This window comes from Acinonyx jubatus, chromosome C1 (assembly GCF_027475565.1).
Source record: "Acinonyx jubatus isolate Ajub_Pintada_27869175 chromosome C1, VMU_Ajub_asm_v1.0, whole genome shotgun sequence".
In the NCBI taxonomy this organism is placed as follows: Eukaryota; Metazoa; Chordata; class Mammalia; order Carnivora; family Felidae; genus Acinonyx; species Acinonyx jubatus.
In genome coordinates, this window is record NC_069381.1 from 149,327,566 (window position 1) to 149,354,608 (window position 27,043).

General features: G+C 38.6%; 1 protein-coding gene and 1 long non-coding RNA gene across 6 annotated transcripts in view; one reads left to right on the plus strand and one right to left on the minus strand.

Moving 5' to 3' along the window:
- The window catches only part of LOC128314042 (uncharacterized), a 31,325-nt gene extending 15,991 nt beyond the window's left edge, over positions 1-15,334 (plus strand). The window contains exons 2-5 of the long non-coding RNA XR_008295388.1: positions 240-399; positions 6,773-6,840; positions 13,393-13,671; positions 15,099-15,334. This is a non-coding gene — a long non-coding RNA (uncharacterized LOC128314042). The remainder of the gene's footprint in view (positions 1-239; positions 400-6,772; positions 6,841-13,392; positions 13,672-15,098) is intronic.
- KCNH7 (potassium voltage-gated channel subfamily H member 7) overlaps positions 1-27,043 on the minus strand; it is a 638,553-nt gene that overhangs the window by 160,812 nt on the left and 450,698 nt on the right. The gene's annotated exons all lie outside the window — the stretch shown is intronic.

The window sequence follows — 27,043 nt, forward strand, 5'->3', positions numbered from 1 at the left end:
AATCACGTATTGCAATACTAATGCTTGTAAATTTACTGGCTAGTGCTAAAAATCATAAAATTATAGTGCTTTATAAAAAAGTTCAGTTATATGCATTGGCTCCAAAGCATATTGAAAATATGTAATTAATCTGGGATTTACTGCCCACTAGCATTGTTTCCTGCGTGTTTCTATTAAGCAATATATCTCCTCTAAAGTCAACTGAAAATTCACATTTACATTTTTTTTTTCTCTTTTAGTTTTTGGATTTAATGTCTCCATCAATCTTGCATAGCCTCCTGGAAAGCAGATTATTGAAAGGAGATACATGGACTTTAGAAGAGAAGGAGAACCAAATACATTTTGTAAAGCAAAAACATTTTAGCTTGCATCATTCCGCAAACTCCAAGTTCTGTCAAGGTATTACTTTTGTAAAGTAACATTATTTTAATAAGGCATTACTGGGCACTCCTAAATATTTTTCTTGGGAGCAAGAGAAATGGAAATATCAGTCAGCAAACACTGATCTAGCAATTAATTAAAAAAAAACAGACACATTCAATAATATGTAAATAAGAGAACTAAACAAATCTAGAAATAAAAAGCTGAGACCTTGTTAAAATGAATCAGTATTCAAACGGAATTAATAATGTTTGTTAAGAAGCTTATTTACAATAAGATTATCCAATAATTTTACAATTATACATGCAATTATACAAACATTAGTTAAACCCAGATTCATTTCCACATTTTGTCTCCTGACTAAAAACATTCTCAAAACCGGGAGGGCCGCTTAGGAGGAATAACGCTCCTTAAAATAAAATGGCTCGAGTGTTAATTTTTAACGGTAGCCACAGAGCAAGCTGACTCAGAGTAATCTGAATAATTTTTCTCTTGTTAATAAAATTGTTGGCCCACTCCTTGCTTTCACATTTTAAAATAGTGACCAGAACTCCTCCCTTTGAACTGCTCTAAAGATGTTTTATTCTACCATTTGTATTCACAGGGCATCCTTGTGTCCCCTAAAATCAACAAATGTTTATTGAGCACCTAACATTGGGTCAAACGCTATTCTGAGTTCTCAGACCATGATGAAAAAGACGGCAATGATAAAAACAAAGGTTCTACTTCTACAGAATTTATATCAACACAATAAACAAATACAGAGATATCTAATATATCAAGTAAAAATAAGTACAATGAAGGAAGAGAAAGCAGAATAAGGTGATAGATCGGAAGGGAATGCATTTCCTTTGAAATGACATACAGGTGAAGCCATGAGATCAAAAGATATATAGGCTAAGTGATGGAGTTGGCTATGTGGCTCCATGTACAGAGCTCAGCTGGCAGAGAAAGCTGCAAGTGTAAAAGGCTTTAGGTAGAAGCAGGGTTGTAAGCTCAAGGAACAATGTGGATGCCAGTATGGCTAGGGCAGTATGTTGGTTATAGGGTTGGAGTTAGAAAGCAGATAAAGTTGAAGAAGAAGTAGGGAGCCACACCATGTGTGGATGGATTTGGAATTTTCCTGAGTTAGACAAGAAGGCGTTGGAAGGTTTTGTGCAGAGGTTGACATGACTTGATTTAAATGTACCCCTTCCAGGGCGCCTGAGTGGCTCAGCCGGTTAAGCGTCCTATTTCGGCTCAGGTCATGATCTCAGAGTTGTAGGGCTCAGGCCCCACGTCGGGCTCTGCACTGATAGAGCCTGCTTGGATCCTCCATCTCCCTCTCTCTCTGCCCCTCCCTCACTCATGCACATGCATGCGGTCTCTCTCTCTCTCTCAAAAATAAATAAACATTAAAAAAAGTACCCCTCTCCAAAAGACCTGAACAAGACATTTTTCCAAAGAAGACACCCAGAAGGCTAACAGACACATGAAAACATGTTCAACATCACTCATCATCAGGGAAATACAAACCAAAACCACAATGAAATACCACCTCACACCTGTCAGAGTGGCTAAAATTAACAACTCAGGAAACAACAGATGTTAGCAAGGGTGTGTAGAAAGAGAGACACTTTTGCACTGTTGGTGGGAATGCAGACTGGTACAGCACCTCTGGAGAAGAGTATGGAGGTTCCTCCAAAAATTAAAAATAGAGCTACCCTACGACTCAGCAATTGCACTAATAGGTATTTTTCCAAAGGATACAAAAATGCTGATTCGAAGGGGCACATGCACCCAATGTTAATAGCAGTACTATCAACAATAACATATTAGGGAAAGAGCCCAAATGTTCATTGACTGATGAATGGATAAAGGAGATGTGTGTGTGTGTGTGTGTGTGTGTGTGTGTGTGTGTGTGTGTATAATGAAATATTACTCGGAGATCAGAAAGAATGAAATCTTGCCATTTGCAACAATGTGGATGGAACTAGAGAGTATTATGCTAAGCAAAGTAAGTCAGAGAAAGACAAATATCATATGACTTCACTCACATGTGGAATTTAAGAAACACAACAGATGAACATAAGGGCTGGGAAGGAAAAATAAGATAAAAAGAGAGAGGGAGGTAAACCATAAGAGACTCTTAAATACAGAGAACAAACTGAGAGTTGCTGAAGCGGTGATGAGTGGGGGGCTGGGCTAAATGGGTGATGGGCATTGAGGAGGGCACTTGTTGGGATGAGCACTGGGTGTTATATGTAACTGATGAATCACTAAATTCTACTCCTGAAACTATTATTACACTATATGTTAACTAACTTGGGTTTAAATAAAATTTTTTTAAAAAGTACTTCTCTGACTTCTATGTGAAAAATAGCTTGGGAGGCCAGGAGGAAAACATCACAATAGTACTGGCAAGCAGTAAGAGTGGTTTGGACTAGGTGCACCTGGGTCGTTCAGTTGGTTAAGTGTCTGACTTCAGCTCAGATCATGATCTCACAGTTCATGGGTTCAAGTCCTGGGCCAGGCTCTGTGCTAACAGCTCAGAGCCTAGAGCCTGCCTTCGATTCTGTGTCTCCCTCTGTTTCTCTCTCTCTCTTTGTTCCTCCTCCACTCACAGTCTGTCTGTCTCTCTCCCAAAAATAAACAAACATTATTTTTTTTTAAAGAGCAAAGGTGGTATTGCTGAAGCTGTTGAGAAGGGGTCTGATTGAGATGTTTTCAAGGTAGGGCTTATATGATTTGCTGGTGTGATGGCATGTGAGAGAATGAGAGGGGTCACAGACAAGTCCAATGCTGGAGGTTGAGAAACGGGAAGAATGGAAGTGCCAATTATTAAAATGGGGAAGACTGTGGGAGGAGGTGGTCCTGGGGGTTGTGTAAATCCATAGGATTTGGGTATGTTAACTTTATGGTTGCTTACTAGATATCTAAGTGCAGATGTCTAGAGGACAGTTGAAAACAGGATACTGCAGTTCAGTTCAGGGAGTGATCTAAGCCAGATATAAGAACTTGAGAGTCATTAAGGAATGGGTTATATTTAAAGACCGTATGAGGTCATCTAGGGAACAAGTAGGGAAGTTGGGGGTTGGAGCCAAACATGAGGGGACTGTGGCATCAAAGAAAGGAAGATGAAGAACCAGAGAACATTGTGGATGAGTAGACAGTGAGGTAGGAAGAAAATCCAGAGTGTAGCTCACTGGGGGCTAAGAAAAGGAAGTATTGCAAGAGGAGGGCATGATCAATTACACAAAACTTGCTGGCAGGCTCAATGGGACCTAAGAAAAGATTGAGTCATGGGTAACCTCTTCAAGAGACATTTTGGTAGATTAGTGGCTATGAAGCTGTTTGGAATGCATGAATAAGAACAGAAGTGTACACAATTATCTAGGAAAGTCTTTTGAGGTGCTTTACTAAAGAGGTGATCAGAAACCTGGGGTAATAGCTGGAGATTTTGAAGTGATCAGATTTTGGATTTTTTAGGTGAGAGATATTATAGCATATTTATATACAAATTCAATTAAGTTTTTCAAAGATTATATTTCGAATTTTTGTTGCATCAAGTCTCACCATTTGGTGAGGTCAATAAAAGCCTAACATAGTTATTTAAAACACACGGTGATTTTCTCAATCTGTTCCCTTTGTCAAGTGCAACTTCAGTGTTCATTAATTTTTCACGTATATACTACTTGTAGATAACAGTTTATAATCTACTGTTTGAGAGCACTACCTCTAATCAGACTGTCTAAATCTGAATTCGGGCTCCGTCCTTTACCTGCTGAGTAAACCTCGCGTGATTTCCTAAATGTCACAGCAATTCAGTCTCCTCAACTGTACAAGAAGTTAATCCTTATTTCATAGAATTGTTCTGGGGACCAAATGAATTAATACCTGTGTACTACGGTATTAGAATAAGAATCCTTTTCTCAGTTTTCAGTCATGTGATATGCTAATATAATAGGTATCAGGACCTAAAATGAGAATGACCCCCTTCCTCCCACCCCACACATGCAGATCTCTAAAGGAAATAGTTACAGAACCTTTCTATCCAGGATGTAGAATAGACAGGGAGAGGAGAAGGGGAGTGGTGAGAAGGTTGGGGAAGAGATTTCTTTGGAGAGGACTGGTCCATTACTGTGAGTCTTTCTCTTTCCCACCCTCACGGGCTGCCACCTTCCAAGGCCAGGCCTAATGAGTGGATTTTAAGGGTCCATTAAAGACTTTTGAAACGTGTTCTCTGCAGTTGGGAGACAGGGAGAAAGCTATATGGATGAATGGTAGACCTACAATAGTGAGGCCACAACCCTGGGTGTGTAGAAGGCCAGGAAGGAACAAGCTCTCAGTTTCTGTGTCAGGGACAGTAGGCATCATTATTGGGACAGGCAGGTGCACCTAAATTTTGGCAGAAGTGCCTCACGGTCAAGTCTTCTGGACAAGGAGTAGGCATGGGGTCCTCCAGGAATGGGGACGAGGGGAATCCAGAGGAAGAGACAGACAGGAAACTACCAGATGCTGGAGACCAAGGAGGGACTAGGCAAGAAACCCCAGGGTAGAGGGTTAGCACCAGTGGTGGAAGGAACCTGAATGAAGACAGGGTCCCAGCAAGGGTTCTGGAGAGCCTACCCCGGAAAGACAGTGTCAGCTCTGCCCTTCGGCCAGATCCAGAGAAGGCAAATACAGCAGCCAAACAGGAACTGTCCTGCTCTGTAATCCTTTTGCCCTTTCATCTTCTACTTGGAGGGGAGCAAATAGCAACCAGAGTGTGGGGAGAGGGTAACAGTGAAAGGTTGAAGCTGGCCTCCCCTTGCATTCTGACCTGAAGGCAGTTGGGAGTTGTAATTTTAGAGCCAAATCACCATCCAAAGACAGGGGTCAATTACTCCAGTGAATAAAGCTTAATGGGATGATATAAAACAAAAGCGGCATTTCATTCACAGTCCAAGCTTCACACTGTTCAGTAAAACTCATACACATGTAAAACTCTTAGAATAGTACCTGGCATGCAGCAAAATTCAACAAGGTGAGCAATTATTTTTGCCTCTTATTAGAGGATCTCCAGAGGGGCCACTTAACTCTCCAGGCTCTCTGTGTAATTTCCTCCAACCTTTTGCCATTCCTGTAACCACAAGCTACACTATTTGTTTTTAAGGGCACCAAGTGGAGATTATTCTTCTCCGAGCTGATTGGTTTAGTGAATGGCTGGAAGTTTTTAATTTCCTACTTTCTAGTAGCCCAGGGAACCCTTTGAAGATTTCAATAATACCATTAGAGACCTGCTCTGGAAGAAAAACAAAAGACAGCAGCCTCAAGATATGAAAGCCTCATCAAAGAAGCAGCATTGCTCATCTTGAGTTGAAAAGCCTTTTAGAAAAGCAAAGGAGCTGTTGCACCTCCTAAAAGGAGAGAGTTACCCAGTCACAAATGACTTAAGGTGGAATGAAGGGGAGATGGAAATAGGAAATTAGTGAAATTTGTACTTGAATCTAATGTTTCCCTATCTTTCTTTCTTTCAGCACTTCTCAACATCTTCCTCTGCTCTCTCCAGGCCTCCAAAGGGAAGTATTATGAACTTCCTCTTATCGAGGAGCACCATGAAATATATTAATTTCTCATAAGACTGTTAATAACTATTTTTAGAATTTTTTTTAAAGGGGAGTAGTGAAAAACAACAATTAACTCAAGATGGACTCTAATGTAGCCTCTGTGTAACAGAAATACTTTGGCTATATTGATAACGCCTTCCAGATATTTCTAAATTCACATCATATACTGGGGCGCCTGAGTGGCTCAGTGGGTTGAGCATCCGACTTCGGCTCAGGTCATGATCTCACAGTTTGGGACTTCAAGCCCTGTGTTGGGCTCTGTGCTGACAGTTCGGAGACTGGAGCCTGCTTCAGATTCTGTGTCTCCCTCTCTCTCTGGCCCTCCCCTGCTCACATTCTGTCTGTCTCTCTCTCTCAAAAATAAATAAAGATTAAAAAAATTTCTAATTCACACCATATAAGTAACTGCTTGCTGATATCAACATCACTGCTGGAAAAGTTGTGGCTTAGAGAACAAAAGACCATGATGGAGTCCTGAAACAGAACTAGAAGAAAAAATTGCTATGATTGGAGAGTTTATGTAACATTGTTTAGCCTTTGATTATTTTTTAACCGATGTTATTCCACTCCTGATAGGAAAAGTAAACACACAAAGACTTAATTCGTATTCACAATCCGGTTCCAGAATTCATCCCAAGGTCTGCAGAATAATTGAGAAGTGAAAATATTCCATTTAGAGCATATTTATAACCAGACTACAAGCTCCCCAAAGACAGGGTATTAGCAATCTATGCACACAAGCCTCAAGACATAATGGGAACTCAATAAATATTTGCTGACTTATTTTTACTTCTTCCTGACAGTGAGAAGTTCATGAAAAGCTGTCCACAAGAGATGGCTCTTGAGCCAGGCCAGAGCAGCATTTGTGACTGTAAGTAGGTAATAGCTTACAGTCTTAAGAAGATGAATTTCAGGGGTGCCTCAGTGGCACCCTCAGAGTTAGTTAGGAGTCTGGCTCTTGTTTTCAGCTCAGGTCATGATCTCATGGTTGTGAGTTCGAGCCCTGTTGGAGGAGACCCATAAAGAGAAGCCCAGTGCCGTGCTGACAGCGTGGAGCCTGCTTGGAATTTTCTCTCCCTCTCTTGTCTGCCCCTCTCCCACCCCCATGCACTCTCTCTCTTTCTCTCTCTCTCTCTCAAAATAAACAAGCAAAAAAACTTAAAAAAAAAGGAAGTGGGATTTCAGAGTTAGAAAAAGACCTGAGTTAGAAAAGATTCTAAACTTGATGAGCTATTTAGCTTCTCTCTGTCTTGGCTTTTTCTCTGTAAATTCAGACTCATAGTTCTCTTTTAAAGAATGAGCACTAAACGAGAGGATGCATTTGGAGTACAGTGCCTAGTGCACAGTAGATACTCACAAATGGTAGATAATGAGAATGTAATCTTTTAAAAGGATATGGTAGTTGTAGCAACTGAATATGCCCGATGTGTTACTTTTGTAAGAGGCCAAAAAATGTAGGGCCTGAGTCTTTAAGGCTGAGTAGGAGTAAAGTTGGAGAAGAAGGAAGTTTCATGGAGAAGAGACATATGCACAATTGAAACCAATCTCACTTTAATAACTAATTATTCAGAAACAACCATGTGCTGGGCATTGTTCTAGGTGCTAGAAGTTCAGCAGGTAACAACACTGAACCAAATCCTGCCATTGTGTCATTTATAATGGAGTTGGAGACAAAAATAATGGAGAGAAAAATAAATAAGGAAATGCATAATAGATTAAATGGTAATAGTACAGACCACCATGGAGGAAATAAAAAAGGGGATAGTGAGTGCTAGGAATAGGGTAAAGTTCATAACTTTTAGTAGAGTGGGAAAGGCCTCCCTGAATGGGTTACTTCTAAATAAAGACCTGAAGGAGATGAGAAGTGAATCATGAGCATATCTGGGAAAATAGATAACAACATATCTAAGGCCCTGCCTGGTATGGGGCTAAACTGTATTGTCCCAAATTCATACATTGGAGCCCTAACCCCAGTGTGACTGTATTTGGAGATAAGACCTTCAAAAAGGTAATTAAGGTTAAATGAGATCATAAAGGTGGGGCCGAAATCCAACAAATGTAATGTCCTTATAAGAAGAGAAAGAGATACCAAGAGTCTGTGTACACAGAGGAAAATCCATGTGAGGACTCAGTGAGAAGATAGCCATCTGTAAACCAAGCAGGGATTTTTCACTAGAGGCTAACCCTGTCAGCACCTTGATCTTGGACTTTGAGCCTCCAGAACTATGAGAAAATACATTTCTGTAATTTAAGGCACCCAGTCTGTAGTAGTTTGTTACTAAAGCCTGAGCTGACTAGGATAGGCCCCCAAGCTGAAGCATGCCAGGGCAGACAATCCATGTGGTTAAAACAGATTAAGCTGAGGGGAAAGTGATAACAGATCCAGGGCAGAGAGGTAACCCAACAAAGGAGCAGGGAGAGTGTCAGAGGAACTAGTCCCTTGTGGGCACTGTAATGTCTTTGAGAAAAGAAAGCCATTGAATGGATTGAAAAAGGGAACTGATAGTCTCTACCTGCTGTAAAGACATGGTACATAAAATTTTGTTACCAACTTGCTCTTGACAGATTAAGAGTATACTAGAACATATAGTGTGAACTGGGAAGCGATGGATGAGGCTTGAGGGATAGGAGGTCATGTCGTGAATGTCTTCTATGTACTTGGAATTCAGTCTTTTGAGGTTGAGGGTACAATGAATGGGTTTAATCATGAGACCATCTTCAAAACTAGTATTTTCTTTTAAAGTTTATTTATTTATTTTGAGAGAGGGAGAGCACAAGTGGGGGGAGGAACGGAGAGAGAGAGAGGGAAAGAGAGAGAATCCCGAGCAGGCTCCACACTGTGCAGAGCCCTATGCAGGGCTCAAACTTACCAACTGTGAGATTATGACCTGAGCTGGAATCAGGAGTTTGACCCTTAACCAACTGAGCCACCCAGGAGCCAATAACAGTAGTATTTTAGTACACACTTAGGGCATGCACTGTTTTAGATACTAGTGATGTCTTAGGGAAGAGAGGTAAGTCCAAAAGACATAGGAGTTATTTATTTGAAGAGACAAAAGGCGTATTTAGAAAAACTACTTATTAACCAGAATAATGGAATAGCCTACAGTCTATTTGACCTTGTGGACTGGGTCAAACTGGATTGCTTATGGGAGGCAGATATTCCAATACTTGCCCATTTCTCTTATGTTACCAGTTCCCTGGTTAAATCTAAAGGAAGTTAGTGAAAACAAATTGGAGACCTTCATGTGAACTACAAAAAACATTTTACGGAGGAGTTATTAACAAAAAAACTGAGTTGGCAGATATTTAGCAGTGTACCTAACGATACCGAACAATAATTAGGTCCAACAAAGGAACCTCAAAATAATAATCACCAACATGTATAGATTTAGCTTAACAATCACAGATATAATTAAAGCATAACAATGATGAACATATTTAGATAGTTGATGAAGTTGATAGAGTAACATGGTGCTAGAAATACCATTTCAGAATTTCCAGGAGAGATTATATAGATGCCTTTTCATTTGAAAAATGAAGAACCTAATTTACACAAGGCTGCTCATCACATTCATATTCTAGGTATTGGTATTAGCACTGTGTGAGATGTCCACAGCATGAATAATTTACTTTTAATGGCTTCTTATGTAAAACAATTTCAAGTATTCCGAAAATAGCGAGGCAGTGCCAGTGAGGAGTAAATTTCTTGGATATGTAGCTCTGTGTAGCCCTGGAACTGGACAGACCTAGCTCTGCTTTTATTCACTGAGTGGCCTTGGATAGGTTACTTAATCTCCCTGAGACTCAGATTCCTCATCTGTAAAGTGAGGAAAAGAAGAGAAAGAGCCTTACCTCATAGTGTTGTTGGGAAGGTGAAATTAGATACTACTTGTAAATAGCACTGAGCCTGGTGTATAGAAATTGAGCAAGAAATGAGTTGTTGCCTTTACGGGGGTGGGGGTGGGGATAAATTTGAAAATAAATTTCAACTTGAAATGGTGGTTAAACGTCCCTCAAAGGTTTGATGGAAAAAATTGATTCATTCAACTCTTTATGGAGCTTCAGTGAACAACTCATTAGCCTAATACCCTTGTCTTCAGATGAGAAAGCACATCAAACGGCAGCTGGAATGGGGTAGGGGCTTAGTACAGGAAAGACTCTTTTGTTATCTAGTGTCTTAAAATATGTCTCCTTCACTTTGCAGTGACAAGGCCCTTGGTTTATTTCCAGTAGTTCTTCTGTCCCTGTAGACTGTTTTATTGCCTTCAGAAAGAAAACCATAGACTTGGTAACTTTTATGATAGCAGAGCTCAGCCTCTTTGGGCAAGCCCCACAGTCAGTGGAATCTGGTACATAGTGGAAATGTGTGAAACAATCTTTAATTCTGGGTTTGCTCTAGGAGTACCATAATTAGTATTTGAAAGCACATTTTAGAAAGAAGGGTAATAATAATAGCTAACATTTATTGGATGCCAGCCACCACTCTAATGCCTTTATATGCATTAATATCACTTGCATCTTCACAAATGATAATGGCACCATTATATTCCTATTATGTAGACGAAAAGTAAGCCATGCAAAGTTCTCTTTTTCCTTGATCTCAGGGCACTCCTTGCCCTTTCCATGACTGGGGAGGAATATGTGGGTTCCAATTCCTTCATTAGACAAAGACCCCGAATGCCATGATTTTGAAATCAGATATGTTCTAAGAAATCTTTATCTTTTGTGAGTAAAGAGCTAAAACTCTTCCCTCCTCCTTTCCCCTAGTCTTGCACATTTCTGCAGTATTCTCAGCTTAGGCAGAGTTCCTTTCTGCTGCCACCTGACAGGCAGGAAGGCGCCCTGTACTTGCTGGGACTGCTCCAGCCCCACATTTCATGTAATCTATTCAGTCCTATACTCCTTCATGACCTTTCTACCTCCTCTCCTTTTTATCATCTCTGGGCTTTCTAGGAATAACGGTGCTCTACTCTGCTCGCTCAGTCTCTCTCTATTATCTTTATTACTGCTGTTAACAGCCACATAATTAAATCATGGCTACTGTTTTCTGAATGTTTTCTACGTGCCACAAGATCCTCATGAGTAAACTTTATCTTAGGTTTCTCAAGTAGGCAGTAGAACCAGGTTTGAACTCTGAACTTTCCAGCTTTTACTCTTTCTCCTACATCATGTGTCCCAAACAGAGAAATGTTAATAGGTGTAATTGGAAAGTGCTTTCTGTAATTAATCCAGTCTGGGAAAGCGTCCTTCTCTAGAAGATGCTCAGTGAACGTGATTGCATTCAAGTTTTGAGAAGTTCTGCAAAAACAAGTATATTTACTTTGTTTAATGTAGCACATCCCAAATTTGACTCTGAAATATTATTTTAGAGAAATCTGCAACGTCATTGAAGCGCGCTGAATTGTGCCATACTCCTTCTGTTTCAAAGACACCCTTCTAAGAGGGAGAAATGTATATACCGTAAGTTGCCTAGATGCTTATAAGAGAGGAAGAAACTGCAGAAAACGCAGGACTGAGGCAGGAAAGGAAAGATAATTGCAAAGGCTAGTGTTGCCTACTCAATATATTCTGCTTGGTATTGGTCCTGATCTGAGCTCTCAGAAGCCCAAGTGAAATAGCATTATCATATTTGATCACATATCTTGTGGCAATGATTTCCCCATAAGCTAGCTGTAAGTTGAAAGACCATCACTGAACAAGATACGAGAGAGTGTTTCACATCCTAGGTCCTACTACTTAACAGAGATTAGGTTTTAGCACATAAATGCCCTAATTCAATAATTCCTTACTATTCTGCACCAGAAATTGCATGAGATAATTCTGATATCTGAAAGGAAATATTTTCACTGTGTTTCCTTAGGAATCATGCCTTTTCATGTGCAAAATACGGGCGTATGTATCTTACAATTACTTGTTTACTTTCACTTCTTCCCATTGACATATTTTCTGTTAACATTTATGCTCAGGTGTTAGGCTCTTTTCATACTTTTTTCATACTTATATACTTGATTATTGAAAAAAAAAAAAGTTCAACTGTTTCTCTATACTTGATGAACCACTAACAAATTATTTTGGGGATTGAAATTAGAAAGAAAAACTCTGACACCTTGCCTGGCTAGTAAACCAGATTGTCTCTTAAGATGTACTATTATGAGTCCCCACTTCCCAGCCTTGGTTCCTGTTTAATTTTAGAGCTGTTTGGATTGAATTAGTGTATTGGAACTAATAAGTGTTAGAACAAGCTGAGGCTGATTTGCAGTGCTGTACTCAGTGTCCAGGCAAGCCAAGTCTGTATTTGCAACCAGGAATTTTGGGGGCACATTTGTGACAATTTTTAATACTTTGTGGTTTTTACACTTAAGTAAATATTTGGTTATTTGGTTCAATTTTTTTTTTCATAAGACATATTCATGTTACCAAGCTGCAAATGTAGCTACAGCAAGCCCACTCCACTAAACTGCCGTTTGTTCAGTAAAATTGCATTAACACTTAACCAGCTGCACTGACTCAGAGTTTGAGCAAATCTGCACATCACCAGAGTATGTGACCTGTCAAGGTCAAACTCAAATAGAATCCTGAGGCCAGCACCACTGTGTTGATGTTAGCCACTGCTAACTAAGGCTGTATGTGTCCATGTGTGTCTATGCTCTATTTGTGGTGTTCTTGTGATTGTGGAGGAGAATTCTACATTTTTTTCTCACGTTAAGTTTGTGACTTTGGAGCAAGTAGAAAACTTATAAACAATGCAAGTTTAGTTCATATCTTAGAATGAGTAGAAATATATTTTGAATTACTAAAGTTTTCAAAGACTGTGTGAGGGACCTACTATGTGCAAGGCACTGCACCAGAAATTGTAGGAGTTACAAAGACAAATAAAAAAGGGACCTTTCATCCAAAAAAGAATCCCCTCATGTGCATGTGCTATACCTGAGAAAAAAAGATCAGTCTTTCGTGGAAAAAATGCATCTTTTCAGCTGGGCCTTAAGTGATCGTGATGGGTAGAAATTGGGAGTGAAAGGAAAAGTGTTAGCAATGAAGAAACATGGTGAATCTCTGGCAAAGTGAGCAGTGTGTGGCCCCCTCCAGGGCAACCAGTGTAATTACCTCATGCTTAGCATTTCTGATTTTAATAACAAGAAACAGGTAACTTTTATTAAACAACTGCTATGTGCCAATTATTATGTTGAGTCCTGTGCGTGCTATATCTTACTTAATCCTCGTGAGAACCTTAATGAAGTACCTACACTAAATATCCCCATTTCATAGAAGAAGACCTTGAATCATGGAAAGAACAAGTGACCTCCCCCAAGTCACACAGCCAGTCGGCTGGAGAGTCAGGATAACAATCTAGACGGTCTATCACATGCCACTGTCTTCACACAACATAATCAGACTTTTTTTTTTTTCTACTTCTTTATAGGTGACACAAATGACCTCAGTCACACACAGCCCTATATGCTTCTGGGGTTTGATTCCAGCACACATCTTCAGGATTCTGAGAGACACCCTCTGCTTCATCCAACACAGAAAAAAGGCACATGTTAAAACACCAAAGAAATCATGGAAAGTGGTCCAGGCTCTTCTGAGAGTCCTCAACATTGAGTACAGGCCTCGATGGGGTTAAAAGTAGACGCTGTAGGCCTGTCTGGGACAAAAGCCATAGAAACAGAGAAAGGTGAAATCAAAGTCATTTCTCCAGGTAACTTAGCCCTCCCCTCTCCTCACAAAAATTTCGATCTTATTCGACTATTACAACTTGGGGTTTTTATTTTTATTTTTTAAATGCCTAGATTATTTTTATAGAATAGCAGATGGAGCAGAAAGGATGTCCTGGCAACTAGTGACAACACGGTTTTTTGTTCCCATTGGCGGTATTGGGGGGGAACACCCTCTCCCAGGCTTTGACACCAGACTTTGGGGCATGTGACTACTACAGATGTTCCCTGCTCCCTAAGGCTGCCAGAAGCGTGGGCCTGCAGCAGACGCCTGATGGCAAGGATTGCTTGGCAATGGCTCATACTGCCCTGACTATATACTTCCAAGTACAGTTGCACAGCAAGAGAGGGAGGTTTGATTTCAAAAAATGATGAGTACATTTATTGTTGTTTTTGTGCTTACCCATATCAGGATTCATGACCTAGTCTGCGGTTTTCAAGGTAGCAGAGTAGCAATTGCTGTGGGCCGTCTGTACATTGAGGCTGAGAGAAAAATGGGGATGAGGAATAATCTGATTTGTGCACACAGCAGCATACATTTATCTGGGGGGCAGGATGTATTTCCCATGTCCACGAGAGGCTGCGTAGGGTAGTGCATGAGCAGAAAGCGTTTGCATCAGATTGGCAGAGGTTAATTTGCCAATCTGCCACTTTCCATTTTTTGATTTTGGAATAAGTTATTCAAATGCTTTGAGACTGATTCCTCATCTGAAAAATAAGGATGATGCTACCCACTTCATGGTGTTATTTGTGAAGATGAAGTGAGCCTTAGTAATTATCTGCAAAAAGCTTAAAACATTGCCTTATACACTGAAGAAAAAATGTTAGCTTTTATTACCATAAAAGAATTATCAAAAATAATTTGGAATTCTATAGCCATCAAGTCATTGACTGAAAGACAGAGCCAAACTTTTTTTTTTTTTTTTTTAAGTTGAGGAGACAGAACACAATGTGCTTGGAGTGTCCCCATCTCCCTCGTGAGCATCTAACTGCCAGTACACATCCCATGTTTCAGGTTTTATTGGCCTCTAAGTATACATTTCCCTCCTCAGACCTTGCTTCGAGTTCTAAACTTCTCCTGGGTCTTATCTCTTAGGAAAATATACCAGTCCATGTATTTATCAAAGGCACTTGTTGACAGTGATACATGGACTTAATTTTCAGATAATAGAATAAATCTCAGCTCTGGTGTCTGAAAATTTTAGGCAGATAAGCCTGATGTTCATTTGGTTTTACCCACGACTAGGAGTATGTTGGACATAAAAGCTGGGTTAATTCCATCAGCTGAAAGTTAAGCCTTTAGAGTCTCTAAACAGAAACGTATTTCTAAATACCAATGACTCCTTTTTGCCTGATGACTTTGAAGCTGATTAGTAACTATGCATTAACACGTTACTTCTCTTAATCTAAGTCCAGTTGATAGCAACTTTCTGGAGATAAAGTCCTACATCAGAGAAGATTTTCTAAAGAAGGAAATTTCAGTCACTATGGTGAACCAATGGGAGAAACATTTTGGGATGACAATGGAAATTTACCACCCTTCAAATGATAAAGAAGAACTGAAAACAAATATTAAATTGAACACACTGGTGATATTTCAGTAGACATTATAAAACCACCAGTAATGCTGATTTATCATGATTGCATTTGAAGAAAAAGATTAAAACTTTTAAGATGAAAAATTAATTTAGTAGATTCTTTTCTCTTACTGCCACAGTAAATTTCTAGGGACAAAGAAAGCAGGCAATATTATATACCATTAATGCTAACAAGAACAAGAGAGGAGACAACATTTGGTCATCTACTAACATCACTAGAAAAAACACACTAGAAAGAATCTGGACAAAAATTTCAATTCACAAGAAGTCAAGAAGAAGATGAATTGATTTATTTTATGTTTTAACTATTTTTTAAAAAAATTTTAATCTTTATTTTTATGAAAGAGAGAGACAGAGTGTGAGCAGGGGAGGAACAGAGAGAGAGGGAGACACAGAATTGGAAGCAGGCTCCAGGCTCTGAGCGTTAGCACAGAGCCCTTTGCTGGGCTTGAACTCACAACTGTGAGATCATGACCTGAGCTTAAGTCAGATACTCAACTGGCTGAGCCACCTGAGCTCCCCGATTTATTTTATATATTAAAAAATGCTGCTCCTTCTAAGAACTGCACCTGAGAAGCAATTGGCATTTCAAAATGTCTACATGTGGATTTTATGGAAAACCTCCCAGGGAGGTGATATCAAGTTGCATCTTAATGGAGAGTGCATAAGTATTCCCAAACTATTTTCAGAAACCAAGGTGTGGAATGCTTGGCAAAATACACAAACAGTGAATGGTAATTTAGAGCCAGGCTGGAGGGAAAATAATCGAACAATGGCATACCCTGTACCTAAGCCATGCCCCCTTTAGGGAAGACATTGACATTGGAGTGTCAGTAGTGTTAATATTTCTGCTCAATTTATTCAGTTTTCCCTTCCAGGCTCATTCTCTATCCTTCTCCTGTTCAGAGAAAGAAGATGCTAAAAGGATTGCCTCATCTCCTGGCTTCCAGTTGGGTTGTAGCCAGTTGGGATTTCCAGCAAGAGATTGGAGGGAAGGAAGAGAGAGGTGGAGTGTTTTTTCCTCAGATTCTAGCTCTAATAAGGGCTGCAACTAGGTTGCAGTCTGGGATGCATTCTTCATGAAACTTCATAGTTCCTGTCAGCCCTCAGCATAGAGGTCTGTCTCAGGGTTCCAATAATTACCATTCCCTCTGCTTGCCCCTTCTAATGACTTTCCGTGGTTACTAAGCCTGAGACCCTGCACTGTTTCATGTTGCTCCTCATATACTCTACCCTCATTTTGTAAATGGCTCTTTCATTAACTCTCCTCACATTACCCAATTTGAGTGTTCCAAAAATATTTGGATACTGATTCACACAGGGTAAAAATATTACCAGACAAGGAAAGTAAGTGAAGGCAGACATTTCATCCTTAAAGAATAAAGATGTAGCAAATATGGAGATAATGAGAATCAGATATGTGAGGTCAAAAGAACCTAAACAATTAGGTTAGATGATGATGATGATAATAATAATAATAATAATAATAATAATAAGGCACTACATTTGTCCCCATATCGATTGTCAGAAATCTTTTTTTTTTATTTTTTTAATGTTTATTTATTTTTGAGACAGAGAGAGACAGAGCATGAACGGGGAAGGGTCAGAGAGAGAGGGAGACACAGAATCCGAGCAGGCTCCAGGCTCTGAGCTGTCAGCCCAGAGCCTGACACGGGGCTCGAACCCATGGACTGTGAGATCACAACCTGAGCAGAGGTCGGATGCTTAACCGACTGAGCCACCCAGGCGCCCCGTCAGAAATCTTAATTAGGACAAAATGTGAGTGTCAGGTATCTGGATAAGACAAATGACTTTCCAAGATGAAATTCCTTTAAAACTTCAACGGAGATGAAATATAATAGACTAAGTTCTGAGTAGTGGTCAGAAAATGGCAAATTAGTAAGGGGTAACAGCATAATCAAATTCAACATTTTAATGTAAGTGAGAGGAACTAAAAATAATCATCAGGAGAGTACTTAATGATGGAAAACAAACAAACAGAAAAAACTGACAGGATTTAAAACACTTTTTTTTTAATAAAGTGCTCATTAATATCCCAGAGGGCATTTTCAGTTCATTTAAATGCACCATAATGTAATTCCAACAAAATAACTTGACCACGAGCCATGCATGACTAAGTGGCAAACCTATACACTTGAATGAAGAAAAGAAACAAACAACAAAGACAGTTTTTCCAAAATGAAGAAATTGTGAAAGAAAATTAAGGAATCTAGTAAAATTTGAAGGTGAAACGCAAAAAAATTATGCCAAAAACAATTTGAGAGGCACTTGCAAAGAATTTCAAAGTGATTAATTAAGTTAAATAAGTTATTAGAAGGTTAAAAAAAACCCAGGAGATAAACTGGGGAACAAATGTGATCATTGAAGGTACATTCAGTGTAGAAAAGGAAACTCAGCTAAAGATCCTTTTACAAGACACAGAAGAGTTCTAGAACCACATATAAGTTGAGTGTATTAAATGTATTGTACAAAAATAATATAAATAAGTCACCTTCCGACATCAATATTTAAAGTACTCAAGGTATGGTGCTGATGGCCAAAGTATGTAATTTATTACTCTAATCACCAATGTGCTGGTCAATGTGATTCCCATGATAAGCATTTAAGCGGGATCAACAGATTAAAGCAGTGCTTCTCTGCCAGGCAAGCTGTTGGCAATGGTTATAAATTGTAGGATACTAATGCCCTATTGAGAATAACATGCAGGTGGAAAGGTAACATTTTTCTGTAAGGCAAAATCTGGTCTATTTCATCTGTTGTATATTTTTTAGCTTAAATAAATACCAAGCAGAACCAAAATGAAAAGAGAAATAAAGCAACGGAATAGAAGGCAATTGTTAGCTAGCCACTCTGGACCCAGCATTGTGGTAGGGAATCTAACACAGCCATTAAATGCTGACAGTGTTCCAGGGGTAAGAATTATTGTCTCCTTTTTACAGAAGGAAACAGGCTTCACAACTACATCACTAACTGGCTACGGGTGAATTGCCATGAAAAAGTAGAATCCAGACTCCTGCCCAGGTCTGTCTGGTTCTAAGTATCCTGTTTATTTCAGTAAATTCATTTGGATTATTTAAAAAAAAAATTAACAGATATTTATCAGGGATTTTAGGTTTTAAAAACTGAATGAAAGTCTTCTTTAGACAGAGTTTTGCAAAGACAAAGAACTGATTCAAAAATAAGGAAAAAAGAAAAGGATAGGAACAATCAGGCATTTCTATGCCTAGGAATCATTAACAGTGTTTTCTGGGCAGAATTCTAAGATGGCTCCCAGGATTTCCTGCCTCTCGTGTGCATACCCTGAATAATTCTAGTGACAGTGAATAGTATGAATCGGACCGTCACAAGTAGTTAATGTCTCATGGTACGGTTGATCTTAAGAGAGGGAAATCTGCCTGGGTGGCTCAATCGATTAAGCGGCCAACTTCAGCTCAGGTATGATCTCCCAGGTTCCTGGATTCGAGCCCCCCATGTCGGACTCTGTGCTGACAATCCAGAGCCTGGAGCCTGCTTCAGATTCTGTGTCTCCCTCGCTCTCTGCCCCTCCCCCACTCACACTCTATGTGTGTGTGTGTGTGTGTGTGTGTGTGTGTGTGTGTGTGTGTGTGTCTCTCTCTCTCTCTCTCTCTCTCTCTCTCAAAAATAAATAAACATTTAAAAAAATTAAAAGAAAAAGGAAAAAGAAAAGAAAAAAAGAGAGATTACCCAGGTGATCCTAACATAATCACTTGGAACCTCTAAAAGCAGAGATTTCTCTCTGGCTGGTCACAAGAGAGAATCTTCCTTGACTGCTGGCCTGGAAGGAAGCAAACACTTCTGTTTGAACTGCTGAGGGGGAGGCCTCTAACAGCTGAATGGGCCGCTGAATTGACAGCTAGTAGGAAATGGATTCTGCCATCAACCTTTGCACTTGAAGAGAAACGCAACCCCGATGAGAACCACAGCCCTGGAATGATAGCATGATTTCAGCCTTGTGAGATCCTGAGAAAGAAACCAGTCACACTGTGCCCAGACTTCTGACCTAGCTAATAAATTGTTTAAAGCTGCTAATTTGTGGTATTTTATCATGCAGCTATAGGAAACTAATACACAACCAAAACTACTTCTGGAATTTGTCTTATCTGACAGTTTTACAATAGTTCAGGTGACTGAACGGTAAAATTATAGGAAGGTTTTGCATACAGTAAAAGCTTGATCTGTGGGGAAAACACTGAATCGACATTGAGTTACGTGTGCTATGTGAAATGGCAAAAGTTTCGGTCTGGGCCTCAGGCAAGGCATTTCAGGAGGAATTAATCTAGATGGTATTTGCAAGATAATGGATGGGTCTCAACCAGCAATTAAGGTTCATTAAAGAGCTACAGAGAGCATTTTCATTGCTCCCTGTAGATATGGGCTCAACATGCTACTGCTGTTGAGAGAAGACCAAGAACATTTCAAGGCATCCTCAGGAAGAGGGTGTTGGAAACTAGAATCAAAAGATCTGGTGTGTGGGGGGGAAATACGAGTTAATCCTTTCCTCGGATAACGTTAAGAGTCACCCTTCTTAAACATCAGGAAATGCTTAAGTGACAGACCAGGTCCCCAAATGAGAAACTAAAACGAGCGGCAAGCAAAACTTTCTTTAGAAGTACATTTTACAATTATACTCTTGATCTGGAGAATTAAAGACCGAAGACGTATTCTCAAAGTTAATTTAAAAAATAATAAGGGACTTTATAGAAGGAGTGTTGGTGACAATCTGAAAGTCCAATTAGTGGGAGAGGATGTTTCTTTCCCTTTCAGGGTATTTCTTTCATGTCCTGGAAATTAAACTAGTATAACACTCCTGACTTCTCTCCACCCTTTTGGTCACCTTTGGGAAAGTAGAGAAATTTGTCTGGTTGGTAAAATTGATACGATATATTAGGCAGGCTTGACTCAGCTGCTCTTTTTATCTCTTAAGAATAAGCCTGACCAAAGAAAGCACATTTTCTCCTTTGGATGTTTCTAGCTGAGTGGGCAAAGCTACTGGGCTTCAGTATTCTGGGGCTTAGTATGAGGAAGTTCAAACTTCCCCCAAATAGAAGACATAAACTCTACCCTGGCCTTTTTTTGGAGTCGTAAAGGTGAAGTTTTACTCCAGAAATCATATATTTTGTCTTACTTTTCCACTGGCTTAGTTTGCTGTGTGGTAGGGAAAGACCCTGATGATGAGCACAAGGTAGCTCCTCCGAATGTTACAAAGACAAAGACGAATTCTAAAATTTGAAACTTAAAGCACAGCTTTTTTCATAATTGAAAAGTATATTTAAGAAATTTGTTACTTCAAGAAGTGCACAGGGCGAAATTACAAAAGACTTCAGGAAGTGTTTAATAAATCTAATTATTATAAATTTAAAAAGAATTAAGGCTAAATACATCCCCACATGTCTGAGGTGATAAAACTGGGTTGTTCTATCATTTTGTATAGTATCCCCAGTATGCTTTAATTCATTTGCTCATTATTCATGCAGTAGTCTGAACCGCTGTGGTCTTTTTAATATTTGAAGATCTTTCTAGCATTGAAAACATTTCTAATGTCAATATATAAAGCAAGAAACATCACCTGTAAGTCTCAACAGGAAAGATTTGTAATCCTAGTTCTCTTGTGTATTGTTTTTATTCACTACTAACTTTATAACATTGAGTTTTTAATTACTAAATTCTTGATACAGAATGTGAATTTTACTTTTAATGATTCTTCTAGGAGTTGTTAGGAGCACTTTAACCAGTGGAAATTTATGACAAACATTAATTAAACTTTTAAACATAAATATCCCTAACAAGACAGTGACAAAAGATCTAAAATGGAGACCTTGATGAATTTTCCATGTTAGACATCTCATCCTCATGGTTCCCTGGACCCAGGAATGAGAAAAAATCATGTTGACTTCATCTAGAAAACACAATTTAAAAACTGTCACTTTCTTCTTTGCAGAAATTTAAAGGGTCAAAGGCAATGTATTGGACAATTCCAAAGGACTCTATTACCATTTTATCTGGGATCTCTTCTGCACTTTTGAAAGAATTCTGCACTTTATTATACCGTTTACATTGATGGTCTATTTTGTGGGATCCTATTGTATTATTTGTATATACGTTAAATTTTCGGTTTGAGTATAAGATGAAGTTATGCCATTTCTTTTGTTTATGTTTATTAAAACATAACTCCTTTGTGCACATAGGCTTTGTTCAAATTTAATGAATAACTAAACTTCCCAGAGTAGGTCCCACCAGAAACTACAAGGCTATGATTCCAACTGGGGTCAGACCTGAAGCATCTGTGGTGGTTACATTTGCCTACACACCCTTGGGATATACTTCTTTATGATGTTTAGGGAATACTGGGTTATTAGTGACTTTAGGGATCTTAGCTTCAAGAAACAAGTCACTTTATCCTTGGCACAGCTATAGTAATAACATAAAATCATTATTACAAAAAGCCATGAAAGGAAGGTGTAGTTTACCCTGTACCCTTTGCATGGTTTTAGAAGGATACAACTGGATAAAAGCTTGTGCAAGAAAACTGAGGGAAACATGTGAGGTTGAGGATTGAGAAGACAGGTAGAAATACAATCACATCTGTGCTCTAATCAGAACATAACACTATGAATATATAATGACTGTTTCTAGCTAGTCATATTCTTCTTATCAAAGCTACATTACTATGAAGAGATGAGCTATGTCATTCTTAGTGTTTATTTATTTTTGACAGAGAGACAGAGCATGAATGGGGGGAGGGGCAGAGGGAGGGAGACACAGAATCCGAAGTAGGCTCTAGGCTCTGAGCTGTCAGCACAGAGCCCGACGTGGGACTCGAACTCACACACCACGAGATCATGGCCTGAGCCAAAGTGCGACGCTCAACCGACTGAGCCACCCAAGCGCCCCAAGCCATGCCATTCTTTTTAACAATGTACTTCATTGGTAGCATATTAGTTTCCTGTTGCTGCTATAGAACACCACCACAATTGAGTAGGTTAAGACAACAGAAATTTATTATTTTACAGTTTTGAATGTCAGAAATCCAAAATGGGTTGGCAAGAAGTGACCACTTGGTTGGAAGGTGAAGTCCAGGAAACTTACTTTGGAGCTGTCTTGTCTTAGCAAGTTTGATATTTTTACATGGATTTTATGTTTATACGGTGGCAGATTGAAGAGAGGAACTAATAAAACTTTTGGACTCAAATTCTTCTCTTCTTTTCCCCCCTCAACTCAAACCGCCTTGGCTCTGCCATTGCTAGTGTTAGAAAATTCTGCTTAAAGGAACAGAAAAGACAAGGCAGGTGGGTGGTCCCCCTGTGTGGAACTTACTTGCAGATAACACTGATTAAACAAGTCCTGTTCTCTTTGACATTTTATTTTATCCATTAGGTCAATTCGATGTCAGCATGCCAGTGTACCTCAGTTTCACTCAGTTTCACAGGATCTATGATTTCATACACTTTACTCAAATTCTTTCTTCAGATACTCGTGTATATTTGGAATTTACTTAGTCTTTGATTAGAATTTTACATAGCATAGGGGCACGTGGGTGGCTCGGTCGGTTGGGCATCTGAGTTCAGCTCAGGTCATGATCTTGGGGTTCTTGAGTTCAAGCCCCACATCTGGCCTCACTGCTGTGAGTGCAGAGCCTGCTTCAGATCTTCTTTCCCCCTCTCTCTGCCCCTCCTTTGCTTGTGCTCTCTCAAAAATAAACAAAACACTTAAAAATTGTTAAAAATGAATTTCACATGGCATAATAAAGTAAGTGTTCTCTTTGTGACATACTACACTTAATGTAGGAACCCAGCATTTTGAACTAAACTTGATTATTTAGGAGATCTAACCCTGATAATATTGCAGAAATTTTAGGTTTTAGGTTTCTCTAGTTCTTGTCGTCTGCATATATTGGTTTCATCAGTATTTATTTCCTGTGTGTAGATTAGCAGCCTCATGGTGTCTGTAAGTATTTGGAGTTAATAAAGCACTTGCAATGTAATCCTAAAATGGTCTAATCCATTTGAGTAAAAATTTCCATGTATTTTAGGGTAATTATTTTTCCAGTTTCTTTATCTATAGGATCCCACGTATAAGAGAACTTAAAAAATAAAGATGTTCATTGCAGTGTTTTATATGCTGGTTCAAATTGTTAATAAAACAACAACAACAAAAAAAACATTCAAATATAACCCTGGGAAAATTTCACCTATGTTGTGGATAAATTAGAATAAAAAGTGATTGTAAAAAAGAACTGGGAATATTTCTGCGTATTGGTATAAAACTGTATTCACACCATGTGAAAAATTAAAAAATCAGCTTGAAAACTGAGCATTTATGAGTCCATAAATTTTGCTAAAATGTGTACATGTAATTATGCATGCTTAGAATAGAATCTGGAAGGAAATACACTTATACATCAAACTGTTACTAATTAAAAATAACATTGAATGCTTATTATATGTCAGGCTCTGTTCTAAATGTTTTGTATGTATCATTTTATATACTTCCAGAGGAAGTCCATGAAATATTATTATCTTGAATTTATAGAAGAAGAAACCAAATCACAGAAAGATGAAATAAGTTGGCAAAGACATTTGGTAATCTAATACTATTTTGAGATGTGAATTTTCAGAGGACTCTTACCTCTACTTTGTCCATAGTCTATGCTGGAATTCTCATAATGAATTGCAAGTATTACCTTTGTAATTATGAAAAAGTAGGAAAGTATTTTTCATTTGGAAAAAAAAACACTCTATAAAGGAGGAAATCAGTTATGAACATCTGGCTGCAATTTATCTGACACGATATATTATTGAAAATGTAAGAAAACTGATACTTGAAAACCTATCTTACTGAGTTTTTAAAATCCATTACTTTTGAAAATGAATTTATATTAGATTTCAAAATTTCTACAAAAATAATTGAACAAAAAGTCAATGATTTTTTTTTAGTGTTTGCATGCAAATTCCATCTTTTCCTAAAAATTAATTTCACACTAAGCTGCAAAACATGTGAAATAGTATCTTCATTTTAAAATTAGTCTAGGGGCACCTGGCTGGCTTAGTCAGTAGAGCACGTGACTCTTGATCTCAGGGTCATGAGTTCAAGCCCCATATTAGGTGTAGTGCAAACTTACTTAAAAAAAATAATAATAAAGTAAAATAAAATTAGTCCATAAAATTTTAAAAGTACATAACATCAATATGATGCAACCACTAACGGATTTTGTTTAAAAATCACCTTGGTTTTAGTCAAATTGTATTAATGCATTCACAGAAAGAAACAGTTGGTGTTCTGGTTATCTATTACAAACCACCCCAAAAATTGGTAGTTAAAAATGACAATGTAGCATTATTTTGCATGGTTCTTTAGTTTAAGTTCTGAGCTGGGTTATTTAAGCTTAGTTTCCTTCATGTAACTGGGGTTAGATTTTGGTTGTGGCTGTAGTCATCTGAAGGCCAGACTGGACTAGACAGGACAGGACTGGATATCCAAGATGGCACATTTTACGTGGAAGGCAGATGAAGGTGGCTAATGGTTGGAAGTTTAAGCAGAGCTGTAAACTAGAATGCTTACATATGCCTTCCCCAAGTGGCTTAGGTTTCTCATAAAAAGGTACCTTGGTTTCCACAGGAAACATCCCAAGAATGAGTGGTGTTGTGAGCTTCACAAGAGGCAGAAAGTGGAGACGGCCAGGACAACTAATGCTAAGCCCAGAACCAGTACAGCATCATGTTTTTCATATTGTATTGAGCAAATTGCCACAGGGCCCACCTATACTCAACAGAGTAGAGAAACAGACTCCCCCTCTTGATGCAACAGTGGTAAAAAATGGGAGAATGACGAAATGCTGGTGCAGTTATCTTTGGAAAAGGCAACCTGCTGCAGTTGACTGAAAAGCAAACTAGTCTTTGCAAAATATATTTGCTTTATATTTGATGTCAAAAAAATGTCACTGACAAGAAATGGTTAAATTCCTGGATGAGCCTGGTTACCACAAGTGTTACTTTCTTACTGACAGTGATTATTATAAATGATGCTGTATATGCCACTTTACAGTTGATAGTCTATTTTTCTGTATAAGTTGCCTATTTGTTTTTCTTTTAATTGTGGGTGACTGGGAAATGGAAATGTGTAGAGTGGGAATAAAGGTTGGCAGTAAAGGGTAACTCCACAGAAAGAAACCATAAAACCATCACATATATTTAAAGATAATTGTTGTTAATCTGCAAATTTAATTTTTAAAAGACAGAAGATCATTCTTTCTGTATAAATATAGTAATATATATCATTGTACCTTGCAATTTATAAAGGCTTTTCATATATATATTTCTTGTTTTAAGTCTGCATTAAATTTTTTTTGGATCAGGAACCTGAGGGACAAGTAAGTTAAGTGATGTCCTTAAAGTCACATAAGCTAATAATAATGGGGATTGAAGCACAGGTTTTCTGTTCCAGGACCTTACACTTCCACTTAATCTATTCCTTTTTGAGAGACAGAGCACGAGTGGGAGAGGGCAGAGAGAAAGGGAGACATAGAACCTGAAGCAGGCTCTGAACCGTCAGCACAGAGCCCAACGCGGGGCTTGAACCCACAAACTGTGAGATCATGACCTGAGCTGAAGTCAGATAGATGCTTAACCACCTGAGCCACCCAGGTGCCCCCACCCTTTTAAAAATTTTTTTCAGGACGCTACACTTTGAATCAAAGTACTTTTTTGGGGCTTTTCTTTTTTTAAAAGTACATGAGAAAACAAAAATGAACAAAGATAGTCATGTAATTTTGGGCAAGCTACATGACCTTTTTAATCTGGAAAAGAAATAAAACGGACACAATAATAACAGTGTCTACCTTGTATAACTGTTGGAAAGATTAAGAGGGAAAGTGTGATAAAGTCAGAGAGAAGGTCTCGTGGATGTTAACTCATACTCCTGTTATGGCAATTATTATTAACATTATATTAAAAAGACAATATGGTGCAACAGAGCAAGTATGGAGTCAGATCTAGTTTTATTGGTAAAAAATTGCTACAATTTTTAAAAGCAAACAAAACCAACCAACCAACCAAACAAACAAAACACACTTGCTGAGAATACCTTTCTGATATTATAATAGCTGGGAAACCTGTTGAACTTATCCATATACTAGTCACATTTGGAAGACTGCACTATGAAAAAAGCAACTTCCCAAATCTCAGTAGTCTACTCCAAAAATGGCTTATCTCTTGCTTCTGTTAAACATGGACTTAGCTGCGGGTTATCTGTGGCTCTATTGCTAAATCTTTCTTTATTACAGAACCCAGGCTCACATTGTTTTTATGGCAGAGAGAAAACACAAAGACTGAGCTGTATAATGGCTCTTAAAACATTTTTTCAAATGTGATATATTTCACTTACACTCACATTTCATTGGCCCAAGTCCTACTGTATGGGTAAGCTCAACATCAACTTGGCAAGGATGCTTAATTCTCTTACAGGAAGATGATTAATTAATTAGAAGCAATAAAATCATCTATTGTAATACAAGATAGGAATCATGTGACTAAAAGTTCCTGGAGGCAAAAATCATCTGCAATATTAAAAAAGCCTCTTTTAATGTTTATTTATGTTTAAGAGTGAGAGAGACAGAACGCAAGTAGGGGAGGGGCAGAGAGAGGGAGACACAATCTGAAGCAGGCTCCAGGCTCTAAGCTGGAAGCACAGAGCCCGACGTGGGGCTCAAAACCATGAACCA